General features: G+C 40.8%; 3 pseudogenes; 2 read left to right on the forward strand and 1 right to left on the reverse strand.

Annotated features, from left to right (window-relative positions):
- The first annotated feature begins 4,471 nt into the window (after positions 1–4,471).
- LOC116536993 lies at positions 4,472–5,070 on the forward strand (annotated as a pseudogene).
- A 2,561-nt stretch (positions 5,071–7,631) lies between these two features.
- Positions 7,632–7,717, forward strand: LOC116537127 (annotated as a pseudogene).
- Positions 7,718–9,011: 1,294 nt separating this feature from the next.
- LOC116536982 lies at positions 9,012–9,550 on the reverse strand (annotated as a pseudogene).
- Between the last annotated feature and the right edge of the window lie 8,140 nt (positions 9,551–17,690).

Raw genomic sequence — 17,690 nt, forward strand, 5'->3', positions numbered from 1 at the left:
TTCAAACTATACTACAAGGCTACAGTAATCAAAACATCATGGTACTGATACCAAAACAGAGATATAGACCAATGGAACAGAACAGAGGTCTCGGAGGCAACACAACATACCTACAACCATCTGATCTTTGACAAACCAGACAAAAACAAGCAATGGGGAAAGGATTCCCTGTTTAATAAATGGTGTTGGGAAAACTGGCTAGCCATGTGCAGAAAGCAGAAACTGGACCCCTTCCTGACACCTTACACTAAAATTAACTCCAGATGGATTAAAGACTTAAACATAAGACCTAACACCATAAAAACCCTAGAAGAAAATCTAGGCAAAACCATTCAGGACATAGGCGTAGGCAAGGACTTCATGACCAAAACACCAAAAGCATTGACAACAAAAGCCAAAATAGACGAATGGGACCTAATCAAACTTCACAGCTTCTGCACAGCAAAAGAAACAGCCATTAGAGTGAACCAGCAACCAACAGAATAGGAAAAAATTTTTGCTGTTTACCCAACTGACAAAGGGCTGATATCCAGAATTTACAAAGAACTAAAACAGATTTACAAGAAAAAAACTAACAAGCCCATTCAAAAGTGGGCAAAGGATATGAACAGATACTTTACAGAAGAAGACATACATGAGGCCAACAAACATGAAAAAATGCTCATCATCACTGGTCACCAGAGAAATGCAAATCAAAACCACATTGAGATACCATCTCACACCAGTTAGAATGGCGATCACCAAAAAATCTGGAGACAACTGATGCCAGAGAGGATGTGGAGAAATAGGAACACTTTTACACTGTTGGTGGGAGTGTAAATTAGTTTAACCATTGTGGAAGACAGTGTGGCGATTCCTCAAGGACCTAGAAATAGAAATTCCATTTGACCCAGCAATCCCATTACTGGGTATATATCCAAAGGATTACAAATCGTTCTACTATAAGGACACGTGCACACGAATGTTCATTGCAGCACTGTTTACAATAGCAAAGACCTGGAACCAACCCAAATGCCCATCGATGATAGACTGAACAGGGTAAATGTGGCACATATATACCATGGAATATTATGCAGCCATCAAAAATGATGAGTTTGTGTCCTTTGTAGGGACATGGATGAACCTGGAAACCATCATTCTCAGCAAACTGACAGAAGAGCAGAAGATCAAACACCACATGTTCTCACTCATAGGTGGGTGTTGAACAATGAGAACACATGGACACAGGGCGGGGAGCACTACACACTGGGGTCAGTTGGGGGGAAATGGGGAGGGATGGTGGGGGGTGGGGAGCTGGGGAGAGATAGCAAGGGGAGAGATGCCGGAGGTAGGTGATGGGGAGGAAGGCAGCAAATCACACTGCCACGTGTGTACCTATGCAACAATCTTGCATGTTCTTCACATGTACCCCAAAACCTAAAATGCAATAAAATAAATGGGAAAAAAAATTTTATGAGGTGATTACCAAAAAGTGTCTAGAAAGGCTCTATAAGTGGGGATTGATTTTTTTTTTAATGGAGAAAAATTTTTACATCTGCAGGTAAAAATTTTGAACTCAAAGGAGGAAGAGAAAAATCTTACAAAAATCTAGTTAAAAAGAACATATTATCTACAGAAGAATGGTGCTGGAATTAGACTTTTTTTCTTCAATGCTGGAACGGACAGTGGCATGTCAATTAAAGACTACTGAGAGAAAGGACTATAGCCCAACAATCCTGTACCCAGATAAGATGTGGCCCATCTGTCAGGGTGAAGGAAAGATACACAGCAATTCAGACAGTTTATCTCCTGTGTTTCCCCATAGAGAAAACTATCTGAGAGAAGACTTTCCAAACATGATCACTTATGTCAACCAGAAAAACAATTTGGCGGGAATGTAGAGAAAAGAACACAGATCTCTGAGTTTCACCACTAGAGTTTGTGATTCAATGGTTTAGGGTCTAAATTTGCATTTTTGCAAGTTCCCAATTAATGCTAATGCTGCCAGTCTGAGAACACACTTGGAGAAACTTTAAGATGTTTACTGATTTGTTTGTTTTGAGACAGAGTTTTGCTCTTGTCGCCCAGGCTGGAGAGAGATTTCGGCTCACTGCAACCTCTGTCTCCTGGGTTCAAGCAATTCTCCAACCTTAGCCTCTGGAGTAGCTGGAATTACAGGTGCCCAGCAAATTTTTTGCATTTTCTTAGCAAAGACGGGGTTTCACCATGTTGGCCAGGCTGGTCTTGAACTCCAGACCTCAGGTGATCCACCCACCTTGGCCTCCCAAAGTGCTGGGATTACGGGTGTGAGCTACCACACCCAGCCACGTTTACTGATTAAAAACTACAGTAAACTCTCACTTAATGTGGTCGACAGGTTATTGGAAACAATAAATTTAAGTGAAATAATGTATTTAAAAATTAATTTTATCATAGGCTAATTGATATGAACAAGTGTCATAAAAACATCACCAAACTTCTAAATAAAGATTCAACACACTTAGAATATTAAACTTTGAAATAAATGTGAGCTGTGCATACAATTAAGAAAGCTTTTGAAAAGTGTCTGTTCATATCCTTTGCCCACTTTTTGATGGGGTTGTTTTTTCTTGTAAACTTGTTTAAGTTTTCTGTAGATTCTGGATATTAGCCCTTTGTCAGATGGGTAGATTGCAAAAATTTTTTGTTATTCTGTTGGTTGTCGGTTCACTCTATTGATAGTTTCTTTTGCTGTGCAGAAGCTGTTTAATTAGATCCCATTTTTCTATTTTTGCTTTTGTTGCCATTGCTTTTGGTGTTTTAGTCCTGAAGTCCTTGCCCATGCATATGTCCTGAGTGGTATTGCCTAGGTTTTCTTCTAGAGGTTTTAAGGTGTTAGGTCTTATATTTAAATCTTTAATCCGTCTGGAGTTAATTGTTGTGTAAGGTGTAAGGAAGGGGTCCAGTTTCTGCTTTCTGCACTTGGCTGGCCAGTTTTCTGAACACCATTTATTAAACAGGGAATCCTTTCCCATTGCTTGTTTTTGTCAGGTTTGTCAAAGATTGGATGGTTGTAGATGAGTGGCATTACTTCCAAGGCCTCTGTTCTGGTTCCATTGGTCTGTATCTCTGTTTTGGTACTAGTACCATGCTGTTTTGATTACTGCAGGCTTGCAACATAGTTTGAAGTCAGGTGGCATGATGCCTCCAGCTTTGTTCTTTGCTTAGATTTGACTTGGCTATGCGGGCTCTCTTTTGGTTCCACATGAAGTTTAAGGTGGTTTTTTCCAGTTCTGTTAAGGTCAATGGTAGCTTGATGGGGATAGCATTGAATCTATAAATTACTTTGGGCAGTATGGCAATTTTCATGATATTGATTCTTCCTAACCATGAGCATAGAATGTTTTTCCATCTGTTTGTGTCCTCTCTTACTTCCTTGAGTAGTGGTATATAGTTATCCTTGAAGAGGTCCTTCACATCCTTTGTTAGTTGTATTTCTAGATATTTTATTCTCTTTATAGCAGTTTTGAATGGGAGTTTGTCCATGATTTGGCTCTTTTTCTGTTGTTAGTGTATAGGAATTCTTGTGATTTTTGCACATTGATTTTGTATCCTGAGACTGCTGACGTTGTCTATCATCTTAAGGAGATTTTGGGCTGAGACAATGGGGTCTTCTAAATATACAATCATGTCATCTGCAAATACAGACAATTTGACTTCCTCTTTTCCTAATTGAATACACTTTCTTTTTCTTGCCTGATTGCTCTGGCTAGAACTTCCAATAGCATGTTGAATAGGAATGGCGAAAGAGGGCATCCTTGTCTGGTGCCAGTTTTCAAAGGTAATGCTTCCAGGTTTTGCCCATTCGGTATGATATTGGCTGTAGGTTTGTCATAAATAGCTTTTATTATTTTGCGATACATCCCACTGATACCTAGTTTACTGAGAGTTTTTAGCACAATGGGCTGTAGAATTTTGTTGAAGGCCTTCTCTGCATCTATTGAGATGATCACCTGGTTTTTGTCTTTGGTTCTATTTCTGTGATGGATTACGTTTATAGATTTGCATATGTTGAACCAGGCTTGCATCCCCAGGTTTATCAATTTCATGTCTAAAGGTCACTGAAGTATCCTATGACATGCCTACAGGGAGCTTAATTGTCTTGGCCATTGTCAATAGCAGCCCCCATTCACTAGGAGAACCACCAGAGCAAACTCCAGATTTTAAATGAGTCCGGACTGGATGGTGCCACCTTTGTTGAGAGTTACTGCTTTAGATAATTTAATCATCTTGATTGTTCTTGTGATAGATCTGGAGTCCATTACCACAATCTAATCAATCCAAAAGTCATGAAGTCTCCACCCACTACTTAAGGTGACTCAATAGAAACCTGCCCCTTTGCCTCCACATCAGCTCATTTGGAAGACCTGGGTATAGATGGTCATCTCCTTGGCTCAGAGTCCCTGCAGCAGCTGAGGTGCCTGTCTCTCTCTGGTTCCCAGTGGCTGCCATCATGCTCTCCTCCCCACTCAGGATGGCTGTGGTGTGCATGAGCAAAATCAACAGGAGCATGGAGGCCCACATCATCCTCAGGAGAAAAGGGCTAAGCGTCCAGTCTTTTGGAACTGAATCTCATGTGAAGCCCCCAGGACCAAGACCCGATCGTCCTGTGGTTTATGATTTTGCAACAACATATAAGGAGATGCACAATGACCTCCTCAGGAAAGACAGAGGATGCTACACCCAGAATGGAACCTTACACATCTTGGGAAGAAATGAGAGAATCAAGTTGGGTCCAGAAAGATTTCAGGAATGCACCAATTCCTTTGATGTCATCTTCACCTGTGAGGAGACTGTCTATGACAGAGTGGTGGAAGATCTGTGTTCCAGAGAGCAGCAGACCTTGCAGACTGTGCACGTGATAAACATGGACATTGAAAATACTCTGAAAGGTGCCACCCTGGGAGCTTTCCTCATCTGTGAGCTTTGCCAGTGCCTGCAGCAGGCAGATGACATGGAAGAGAGTCTGGAGGAATTGCTGTTGCAAATGGAGGAGAAGGCAGGAAAGAGCTTTCTTCACACTGTCTGCTTCTACTGAAGATCTGAGCTGGCTTTGTCTCCTTCCATGGTAAGAACTTAGGCATGAGACTTTAGACTGGTCCAGATTTACTGTGAGAAGTACCTTTAAAGACCTTTCACTAAGTGCTGTTTGTATTATTTTTGTACATATCATCTGGAAAGAGAATATTGCCAAGAAAAATTTTATGGGAAATTAGGAGAAGGAGTAACAGTTTTTAAAGCACTGAAAATGTTTGGCATTGTTCTAGGTGCATTACATAGAATAACTAACATAATGGTTATATCATTCTACAAGGAAGTTATCCCACCATGACTGCATTTTCCAGATGAGCAAACCAGACTGATAATTGACTGCTGGGAAAATGATTTGTTTAAGGGCATTCAGCAGATAAATAACATTGTATAGATAAGCACTTTTTAAATAAATTTCCTTTTTTCTATTTGAGTGCTATTTTTTTTTATTTTTAAATTTTTTAAGCTAGTTGAGACCAATAGAATGTGGTATGTTAACTTAAAAGTGGTCCTTCTTTAGTAAGAATATTACATATTTGAACAGATGAATGTTTTTACATACAGATTATATCTTTTTTTACTAATGCTCACTTTAATAGGTAAAACTCAAGTTGGATAATGATCTACATATTATTGTAAAATTTGGAATTATCTACTCAAATAATAGGTCACCAAAGTAAATAAAAATATATAAATAAAAAGTATATTCTTGGCTGGGTACCGTGGCTCACACCTGCAATCCCAGAAATTTGGGAGGCTGAAGTGGGCATATCGCAAGGTCAGGATTTCGAGACCAGCCTGGCCAATATGGTGAAACCTCGTCTCTACTAAAAATACAAAAATTAGCCGGGCACGGTGGCAGGCACCTACAGTCCCAGGTACTTCAGATGCTGAGGCAGGCGAAGTGCTTGAACCCGAGAGGTGGAGGTTGCAGTGAGCCAAGATCGCGCCACTAGATTCTAGCCTGGGTGACAGAGGGAGACTCCACCTCAAAAAAAAAAAAGTATATTCTTATTTATGTTTGGGGGACAGATTTCACACCACTAAGTTACATGCTTTCGTTTAAACCTTATGAATTACACTGAGAAAAGCAATCTTTCACAGTAAAAAATTTTATCAAATCTAAAATGTTTATTGGTATGAAGATTGAGAGACACAAGTGAAATACTTTTTTGTAATCCTTGGTAGTAGCATAAACCATGTTTACTAATAGGAGAAAAATAGATCAGAAGTAGTTGTTCATAGTTAATTTACATATCTACTGGATTAGACTTATTATGGCAACCTAAAATAACAACAGAGATTAGCTCTCAAGTTTATTTTAATGAAGGATCGCAATCAGGAATGCACAGACTATCACAAGTCGTAGGTGCACCCTGAGAGGCTGGGGTAGGGGAAACTTTTAAAGGCAAAAAGAAGTCCATAGAAGCTGCTTTGAAACAAAATTTATTGGTCACAGAAGCTCACTGCAGGAGTTGGTATCAGCTTACTGGTGGAGACAGCCATTGCTAGGTATGTGTTCTTGCAAGAGCATTTTAGCTGGAATGCTGCAGTCTTGAAGATAATGCAGTTATGGAATTATGTGTGGACATGCAGAATGAACAAAGTATGTAAGACCTGCTGATGGTATAAAGTATGCAGGATGTGCCATAATCTCTCATGGGTTTTAGGGAGTTCTTATGATAGTTCTTATCTCAGGTATACAAGCATGGGCTCCCCTTCTTCATGACCTTCCAGCTCCACTTCATCAGCTTTCCCCATGGTGAATTTATCCTTTTTCCCGTTCTCCATACTGGACTCTTTAGAAAAAGGTCCCTACGTGCAGCCCACATTTAAGGAGTGGGGACTTGTGCTCTACTTTCTTATGGGTGGATTATCTATGTAAATTATATGGAATTACTCCACATAGATGTGTCTATTCTCCCCCTCATTAATATATTTATTCAATTATTTCTTCATATCAGTATGGAATCTTAGATACATATTTTTCTATGTGGGGTTACAATTCGATCCTTTGTTCTGTTGCTCAAATTGTTTTTGTTATGGCCATTGGAAGCTTTCAGTTGCCTCCCGTGCCCTTTCATGTGCCCCATCATGGTGTCTGTTTTGTTTTACTTCATTTTTCATGGGAAAGGAAACTCACTTTCTGGCATTGTGAGATACCTCAGGTTCATCTTATATATGTCCAGTCTCAGTCCCAGAATCAGCAATTTCTCCAAAGAATCCTTTTTGTATTACTGGAAGATGATGAGAGAGATCAAAATCAGGTGTGCTTGATGCTACTAAGGTACCATCATTTTCTGACCTGCCTCCTTTGGCTACATTTAAACTTTTTCCCTTTGTCTTAATTTTCAGTTTGATTATGAGGCATCTATATATAACTTTCTTTGTTCTTAAGCCTCCTTGAAGTTCAGAGAGCTTTTCAAATCTCTAATTTTTCAGCTTTTTACCTAATCTGAAAAATTTCAGCAATTATTACCTCAAAAACAAAAACGGTCCCATTTTTTCTCTCCTTTCATTTTGAGACCCGAACCACAGATCTGTTATGCGTTTTGACATTGTTCCATCAGTACCTGCGGATTATCGCTTCTCGGTCTTTTGGCTAAGATCAAGTGTAGTACCTGAGGATCTCTTCCTTTTGTTTTTTGTTCTTTCTCTCTCACTTCTTCAGTTGGATAATTCTGCTGATAGATCTTATGGTTAATTTTTAGAAGTAAAATTACCATGGTCAAAGAGAAGTATAATCCAGGAACAGTGGCTCACACCTGTAATCCCAGCAATTTGAAAGGCTGAGGCAGGAGGATTTTCTTGATGCCAGCAGTTTAAGAACAGCCTGGGGAACATAGTGAAACCCTATCTCTACAAAAGAATAAAAAATAGAAATCAGCCAAGTGTGGTGGCACACACGTGAGTCCTAGCTACTTGGAAGGCTACTTGGAAGACAGAGTAAATGTGTTTTTAAATTTATTAGATATTCAAGATTCCATCCATAGAGTCTGTAATATTTTTCATTACCACTGGCAAATGTGCCTTTTCCCTGGCAAACTTGCCACCAGGGTATGTTGTCAAGCTTTTGAACATTTGTCGATCTCATAGTTTGTCAAGTATGACTGTGCATCTGTAAAAATAGCTGCCAGTTATCCTCTCTGCTGAACACACATGCCATTCCCCCATCATGATATGCAGTCTATTATCCATCCCCTTTTATCCAGGGACATGGTCTTATGATTTGCTTCAACCAACAGAATGAGCTTGAAGTATTACATTCTCTGCTTTGTGAATAAGACTTGTGTGAAACCACAAACAAGTCAGGTGGTGATTATATAATCCAGGTCAGATCTTGGGGTGCATTGGACATGGGGCCAGGAGCACTGGCTCATGCCAATAATCCCAGCACTTTGGGAGGCTGAGGCAGGTGGATCACTTAAGGTCAGGAATTCGAGACTAGCCTGGCCGACATGGTGAAACCCCATCTCTACCAAAAATACAAAAATCAACTGGGTGTGGTGGTGCCTGTACTCCCAAATACTTGGAAGGCTGAGGTGGAAGAATCTCTTGAACCCAGGATTCAAGTGCCACTGCACTTCAGTCTGTGTGACAGAGCAAGACTCTGTCGCCAAAAAAAAAAAAAAAAAAAAAGAGATTGGACATGGAACTAAAGAGGAAGAGGAAGTAGAGGGAATAATTACAAATAAAACTATTATAAAGTTTTTTTCACGAAATATAAAGTATTTCCCTCATTTTTTGAGTGTTTTATTAGTGTTTTTACGGTAATTTTTAAAAGAAAAAGAAACACACAGATAAATACAGAAAACCAAAAACAGTTGCTACAACAATTATTATAAGGCATACATCACATCATCAAGAAATAGAAATGTCAGACACACCTAAAGCTATGTTCATTTGCCCAGTCCCTATCACAATATCCTTATTTCTGGCATAACTCACATTTATGGTTAAGATTAATCTTCAAATCTTCCTGAAATTTGAAATTGAAATTTGAAATTGAAAAGTGTCATTTTTCATCTTGAATAACCACGTGAACATCCATTTGCCTCTTTCTCTGGGTATTACCTCAAGAAACCACATTGATCACGTGAACAGTCAGCAAGGTCTGCTGCTCTCTGGAACACAGATCTTCCACCACTCTGTCATAGACAGTCTCCTCACAGGTGAAGATGACATCAAAGGAATTGGTGCATTCCTGAAATCTTTCTGGACCCAACTTGATTCTCTCATTTCTTCCCAAGATGTGTAAGATTCCATTCTGGGTGTAGCATCCTCTGTCTTTCCTGAGGAGGTCATTGTGCATCTCCTTATATGTTGTTGCAAAATCATAAACCACAGGACGATCGGGTCTTGGTCCTGGGGGCTTCACATGAGATTCAGTTCCAAAAGACTGGACGCTTAGCCCTTTTCTCCTGAGGATGATGTGGGCCTCCATGCTCCTGTTGATTTTGCTCATGCACACCACAACCATCCTGAGTGGGGAGGAGAGCATGATGGCAGCCACTGGGAACCAGAGAGAGACAGGCACCTCAGCTGCTGCAGGGACTCTGAGCCAAGGAGATGACCATCTATACCCAGGTCTTCCAAATGAGCTAATGTGGCGGCACAGGAGGCAAGTTTCTATTGAGTCACTTAATTAGTGGGTAGAGACTTCACAACTTCTGGATTGAATAGATTGTGGTAATGGACTCCAGATCTATCACAAGAACAATCAAGATGATTAAATTATCTAAAGCAGTAACTCTCAACAAAGGTGGCACCACCCAGTCCGGACTCATTTAAAATCTGGAGTTTGCTAGTTCTCCTAGTACATGGGGCTGCTATTGACAATGGCCAAGACAATTAAACTACCTGTAAGCATGTCATAGGACTCCCCCACTGACCTTCAGATACGAATGTGGGTGACAAACATGCTGACAATTTCCAAGTCTGCACCCATTTTAATTATAAATTACAAGTATTGTTGCTTGCTTTAATTTTCACAATGTTCTAGAAATGCAATTGCCTAAATCACAGGAACATTATATTTAGTTTTGTCCAGAAATTCACAAAATTTTTCACCAATACAAAAAAAAAGAAAAATCCCATTCTGAACATGTCTGCTTATGTTAAGACTTATGCAACACAACATTTTCTGCATTTGGTATTATTGAAATCATAATGACTCTCAAGAGAAGGCAAGAATTGCTGCAAGCCTCTGCCTACTTTAATATGTCTTCAAATACAGCTGTGTCAGAGTTTTTCTGTACTGAAAATGTTTAGAATTGTTTTTCCTTTAATAGTTTGTAAAATTTATTAGGAAAATGAAGAGATTCTAAAATTATGAAAGGAGTTCCAAATAAGGATAATTATGTCATTTTATAATCAATTATTTTAGGATTGATTGGATTATGATAATGGACTCCTACCTAATCACAAGAATAATCAAGAAAATTAGATTCCTAAAGCAATAACTCTCCACAAAGGTGGCCTCACCCAGTCAGGATTGATTTATATGTGAGCTCTGTTCACTGTCACTCACTGATTCACCAAAAACTGGGTAAATAATAATTTTACTTGTTTTTATTAATTTTTCTTAAATGTCTGACTCACATTTATTTAAATATGAATCAGATCAGGGACATCACTTTTGTCCCTGGTATAGGGACAAAATCTATCTAAAAGGCAACACATTGTAATTTCTATGTCCCTCTTAATTAAGGTGATTCTTACATTGCAAATATAGCAGATTATCAAATAACATCTTTTTTTTTTTCTTTTTTGATACAGGGTCTCACTCTGTCACCCTGGCTGGAATATAGTGGTGCCATCACGGTTCACTGCAACCTCAAACTCACAGGCTCAATCAATCCTCTAATCTCAGCCTCCTGAGTAGCTGGAACTACAGGTGTGTGCCACCATGCCTGAATAATTTTTGCATTTTTTGTAGAGGATGGAGTTTCACCATGTTACCCAGGCTGGTCTCAAATTCCTGGGCTCAAGCAATCCACCCATGTCAGCCTCCCAAAGTTTTGGGATTATAGGCATCAGCCACCATGCTCAGCCTCACATAACATCATTTTATTATAACATTAATGAGAAAAAAATTGACTTCTAGCAGGGCCACTGTCTGAGTGGAGTTTGCATGTTCTCTCCATGTATGTGTGGGATTTTCTCTGGAAACTCTTGTTTCCTCCCATGTCCCAAAGATGTGCACATTAGGTGAACTGACATCTCTATGGTCCCGGTGTGTGGGTGTGCCCTGTGCCTCAGATGGGGTCCTATCCAGCGTTGGTTCCTACCTCACACCTTGAGATGCCAAGATAGGCTCCAGCCACCTGCCACCCTGAACTGGAATCAGCAGGTTGGAAAATGAATGAATACAAATTATTGAAAAATAAAAAATCATAAAATATGTAGTAATCATACAAATGGCAAGACAATAATGAGAGTACAAAACAGATTGGACAGCCTGCCATGTCTGTCATTGTTGGTTGTTTTTTTGTTTTGAGATGGAGTCTCACTCCGTTGCCAGGCTGGAGTGCAGTGGCACAATCTCAGCTCACTGCCTCCTGATTCAAGCAATTCTCCTGCCTCAGTCTCCTGAGTAGCTGGGATTACAGGTGTGCACCATCATGTCCAGGTAATTTTTGTATTTTTAGTAGAGATGGGGTTTCATCATGTTGGCCAAGATGGTCTTGATCTCCAGACCTCGTGATCCACCCAACTTGGCCTCCCACAGTGATGGGATTTCAGGCATGAGCCACCACACCCAGCCCATTGGTGGTTTTTAACTGTATAGTAGTAGGAGGTGCTCCTTATAATTTTTGCTTTGCAAAGATTTATTCCTTCATTTAACTTACCACAACTATGACCACTATCACTCACTGATTCACCAAAAACTGGGTGAATAATAATCTTAGTTGGTTTTATTAAGCTTTCTTAAATGTATGTGTAACTCACATTTATTTCAAGGTTTGATATTTAAAGTGTATTAAATCTTTAGAAGTTTGGTGATGTATTTGTGACTCTTGCTCATATCAATTAGCCTATGATAAAACTGGCTTTTTTATACATCATTTCACTTGAAGTCATTGTTTTGAAAAACCTATCAACCTCACTGAGTGCTTACTGCATTTTTTAAATCAGTAAACACCTTAAAGTTTCTCAAAGTGTGTCTCAGACTAGCAGCATTAGCATCAATTGGGAACTTGCAAAAAATGCAAATTTGGGCCCCAAACCACTGAATCAGAAACTCTAATAGTGAAGCCCAGAGTTCTGTGTTTTTCAAAGTCTTCCTAATAATTCAAAAAGCTAAAGTTTTAGAATAACAACTCCCCTAGAGAATTTTGAAACTTGACTATACATTAGAAGCACCTGAAGAATTGTTAAATGCATTGCTTCGGGTGTAGAGAACTAACAGGGTTTCCTTGAAAAACCAAATGAGAGGAAACATTTGACATCAATGAAAAGCTACTCAGATCTTAAATACATTGTGAAACGTATTATTAGACTCAATGACTCAGATCTGAAGAAATCTAACAAATGGAAAAAAAGGAAAATCTCAGAGACCAGCTACAAGCATTACTGAAAAGGAAGATGTTTTGTGTGTTTCAAAAGAATTGAAAAACAGCGTTAAACCGACCCTTGAAGACTGGTACACAAAGTAGTTCCATATAATTTCAACAGAAATAAAAGGATAATACCAGGAGGATCAGTATGAAATACTAAATGTATCATATAAGTGAATTCCTACTTGAAACACTTATTAAAGGTAGTACTATGGGTACTGCCTATGTACTCAGGGAGGATGTCAAGGACATTTATTATATTCTGCCTCTAATCGAAGGCACAAAGTGAGACAGAACAATCCAGAGAAACAGTATGTGATTGACTGGATTAGATGTTGAGCTGATGGTAGAGTACCAACTCAAAGACATAAAAGTACACATAACTTATTGAAACACTAATTGCTTTTCAAAGCCCCAGATTTCTTGACTACATAAGTCAAAGTATAGGGAAACACACACAAGACAAAACCTAGAGTAGTATATTAGAAAAACAATATGATAGGACATAGAAAAATGCTTCTGCTGCTATTGTGATATCATGAGTTATCCAAGATCTGAACAAAAATAAAATCCCCCTCAAATTTTTTTAACAGAATTTACTTTTTGTCCAAGTTGTCATCTTACTCCCCTCCTCCTGCATGTCACTGGTAAGTGTTCAGTTTGTTCTGACTTATCATTGCTGGCTGCTGGGCCTGCTAACACAGAATTTTTATCATTGAGGCTCAGGTTGTTCCTGGACCCCAAATGGGAGTGTTACAGGTAGTTAGACAGATATGAGCTGGGCAGGAGAGGGCTCTACCCCCCACCCACCCACCAGGAATGTCAGGCGACCATCAAGTTATGGTTCATCAGTTACCACACTGCCTCTCTAAAAATGATAACTTGGCAGCCAGTGAGGGAAAGACAAGCTCCTGATGGCCGGCAGCTGCCACACTAAAGTGTTAATTGAATGCAGGCGCCAGGCAGAGACAACTTCCCAAACAGATTAAAAACCAGTAAGATTGGTAATCAGCTTCCAATAAAAGTCTCAGGATTTGGGCGAGTGAGTCCAGGCATGTGCATTAAGAGACAAAATGGTAAAGTATGACCTTCTGGAGGCATTCCACAGGAAAAGGGAAGAAAGTCTCAGAAGGACATGAGTACAAGTTCCTAAACACACTGCGCATGCTCACTTCCCAAGCGTGAGGGTGCTGCACAGGTGGACAGCCTACCTTAAGGGAAGAATCATGGGAAAGGGGTGCAATATGCCAAAAATGAGCCAGAATATAAAGTCCTAGGATCAAGGTCGAACCGGGCACTTGTCCTTCAAGTCACCCACTGGTGTCTCTTCCAAGTGTACTTTCTTTCCTGCTCTAAAGCTGTTTAATAAGCTTCCACTCCTGCTCTGAGACTTGCCTCGGTCTTTTTCTGCCTATGCCCCTCAGTCGAATTCTTGCTGCTCTGAAGCGACAAGAACTGAGGTTGCTGCAGACCCGTACGGATTCACCTTAGGTAACTCAGATACCTTCTTCCTCTAACAGGAGCAGTTCCAGAGATGGTGGAAGACCGGGTGGTCTCTATTGGCACAAGAACAAAGCAAGCAGCAGATCTTTTCGGACGCACCTAAAGAAACATTTCAAGTTGCCTAGTCCCCACTTCAGAACTTCACTTTGGTTTCTTGGTCCATGAAGAGCACAATCTCAGGATACCGACATCAGACTCTCCTCTTCCCTTCTAGGATCACAAGCCCAGGGCCTAACTGACAGCACTCATAAAGCACTCCTACCAGTTCTCCCTTCAGGCCCTCAAGCAACCAAGATCCCCTCCTGTACTATCATTTCACAGTTCCCTTGTATTTCATGGGACAGTTGTAACCATTTATTTATTTACCCAATCCCTAAGCCAGTCCATCTCTAAGACAATATTATCCCTTTCATAAAACAGTGGCCAGGGAGTCAAAGACTGAAGTTTATGCCTTTGTTCCCGTGGCTGCACTGAAGAGAACTGAGGTAGGGGAGTGTGCGACCTATGCCGAGGAACCTCTGAGGCCGGAGTGGGGCCACCACATTCAGCAAAGCCTCCCGCAAAATGCCTGCAGGGAGACTGCCAGTTGAGGAGACCTGCCTGTGTGGCTTTGCCTTTAACCAGTGAGAAGAGGGTAGCCCCACGCGATAAGACAGGACACAGATGACCCTTCCGATTCTGGTTCTCACCCACCTGGTTTCCAAGCGCGTCACCAGCTGCAGAGACTGTGGGGCGACTTTTATCCCACGAGGACCTGGTCCCCTGACGGAGCTTCCGGTTCTCGCCTTTTCCTCTTCCATTCGGGCAGACGAGGAGCGGGGACCACGCCACAGTCTGCTAAAGAGGTGGCCCTGGAGCCGCAGGGCGTTACTGCTAGACCGGTCCCTGATGGAGGAAGGTCCTGGAGGCCCTGAGAGCGGACCCCTGCGCGCTCGAGGCCCCGCCCTGGCCCGTCGGCTGCCTCTCGTTAGCCCGCCTAAAGAGAAAGGAAAAGTTAAGGAGCGGCAGGTGAGGCCAAGGGGGTGCCCCCGTGCGGGGCAAGCAGTAGAGGGTTGAGAGACCATGCGCAGCAAAGACCAATTTGAAAGGTGGCTGGAGTTTGTAGCATTCTTTGTAGGCTAGGAATAAAGAAGTTGGAGTTCAGGGATACCATGAATTCTAAGACGAGACAGAAGAGGCAGCAGTAGAGAAAATTAGCCCAAAATTCAGCATGCAGTTTCCCCTTAAGGTGTTTGCCAATTCTCTTAAGCTGTGCATGTTTAGAGCAAGATCCTCAGCACCTGAATTGAAAGCAGCAGCTATGAAGCTAAACGGTTATGCAAAGACTAGTAGTCGATGGAGCTGGGGAGTCAGAAGTTGGAGGTCGGGGCCTGTGGAGGTAGAGTGACCCTTGTCAATAAACACTGAAACACTAGGAAGCTTTGAAACACTAGAAGGGCTGTACTCTAGGAGTAAGGACAACCCAGAAAAAGATCAACACTAGCACTAACAAAAGTTAAGCTCTCCTGTTAGGTGGATCAAGATCTACGAGTACCCTAATCTGCCTGAATTCTTTCTGGAGAAAGATAACAGTTTTAGAGGACAGAGCCTCTAATTTTTTCATATAAAATCATTATCAATCAAATATTACCAAGCATGCCAAGAAACCACCAAATAACTAAAGATATTGTGAAAAAGAACAACAGAGACAGAACCACAGGTGATCTAAACATTGGAACTACGAAGGACTTTGAAGTAAAATGATTATCAAGGTCCTGTTAGAAAACATTGGTTGTATCTTCTGAAAAAGAGATGCCCACATTTAAGAACTCCAGGAGCTCAAGTAGCTGCCTGTTTCCACCACAGGCTCAGCAGGGAGATACAGAGAGATGTTCCTCCTGAGCAAAAATTTAATACTAGCTGAATGTTGGTGCAAACTCTAGGTAATGTCATGAAGAGAGCTACCAACTGTGAGCTAGGAGGACTCATTTGTATCTCAGGCCTGAAGCCTCTATTAAACAGACCTCTGTGGCCACCTTTTCCTATCGCCTTCATCTAAATATTTATCCTCTAGAGCTTACCATTCTAAAGAGAAAGAAAGGCCAGGCACGGTGGCTCACGCCTGTAATCCCAGCACTTTAGGAGGCCAAGGTGGGCAGGTCATCTGAGGTCATGGGTTTGAGACCAGCCTGACCAACATGGTGAAACCCCGTCTCTACTAAAAATACAAAAAAATTAGCTGGATGTGGTGGCGGGCACCTGTAATCTCAGCTACTTGGGAGGCTGAGGCAGGAGAATCACTTGAATCCAGGAGGCGGAGGTTGCAGTGAGCTCAGACTGTGCCACTTCACTCCAGCCTGGGTGTCAGAGCAAGACTCCGTATTAAAAGAGAGAGAGAGAGAAAGAAAGAGAGAGAGAGAGAGAGAGAGATAGAAAATATTACCCCATAGAAAAGTGGACCAAGGAAGAAAAGGAGCATTTATTCTCAGTATATCTTTGCTTAGCCTCTTTCAATAAGCCCTCCCTCATAACTACAAGCTGATTGCTCTGCATCCTTGGACAGCTCATATTTGAATTGTTTTTCCTCTACAAATGGAATGATGAGAGGGCTTCCTTGAACCTGAACTAAAAGTTACAGTGTACCATAACCTAGCAATGGAAAAGAGAATACGTCTCAGAAACATTTAGGAAGTAATCTTGTTAAAACTTCATGATTAATTGGATGAAGGAAGGTCCAGGTCCAGGATGATTTCCTGGTTTCTAAATAGGGTGATTACACCTTAAGTCTTGCAACTAATGAAAATACATAATTGAGGAAAGTAGGAAGTTCTACTTTTGCCAAATTCAACTTGAGATATAAAAAAGAAAATTTCCTAATGCTGTTTAGATATTCAACTCTGAGGCTTGGAGAAGACTTGGATAGAACTTTAGATTTCAGTGGCATCAGTACATAAAGGTGCATGATGAATCCATGAGATGAGCTCATATCTCATCCTTATACAAGCATTATAAGAAAAAAAGCTTGTATCTACTCCTTATATAACACATCTCATTTCAAAATCAGATTTGAGTCAGCAGGAGAACATGTAGAAAGAGAAAAGTCAGAATATTTGCCTAACAGACTCTAAATTTATGGTAATGAAGAGGGACTCTCCCATAAACAAGAGAACTCAAATATTGGTTTGACTGAAGCAAAGGATACAAAAAAAAAATTCAAGAAGTAGAGATTGATCAAAACTTGAATTCAGTAGAGAGTTCCAGCACGTAAAGAATTAGGTTGTTTTTTTTTTTACAAGAACAGTTTCTTTCTAGTGCTCAGGTATAAGCCAATAGCCCTGGGCTACAGAACAAGTAGGGATAATGCTCCTTCAGAAAGTATGCTTGTCATGGGGAGGATAGATGAGATTTGGACTCGAGGCAGGGCCTGACACATGTAGAATGTTGTGCAGGTTCACGAATGTTCATTGCAGCACTGTTTACAATAGCAAAGACCTGGAACCAACCCAAATGCCCATCAATGATAGACTGGACAGGGAAAATGTGGCACATATACACCATGGAATATTATGCAGCCATCAAAAATGATGAGTTTGTGTCCTT

This window comes from Sapajus apella, unplaced genomic scaffold, assembly GCF_009761245.1.
Source record: "Sapajus apella isolate SASKATOON/1434 unplaced genomic scaffold, GSC_monkey_1.0 scaffold106, whole genome shotgun sequence".
In the NCBI taxonomy this organism is placed as follows: Eukaryota; Metazoa; Chordata; class Mammalia; order Primates; family Cebidae; genus Sapajus; species Sapajus apella.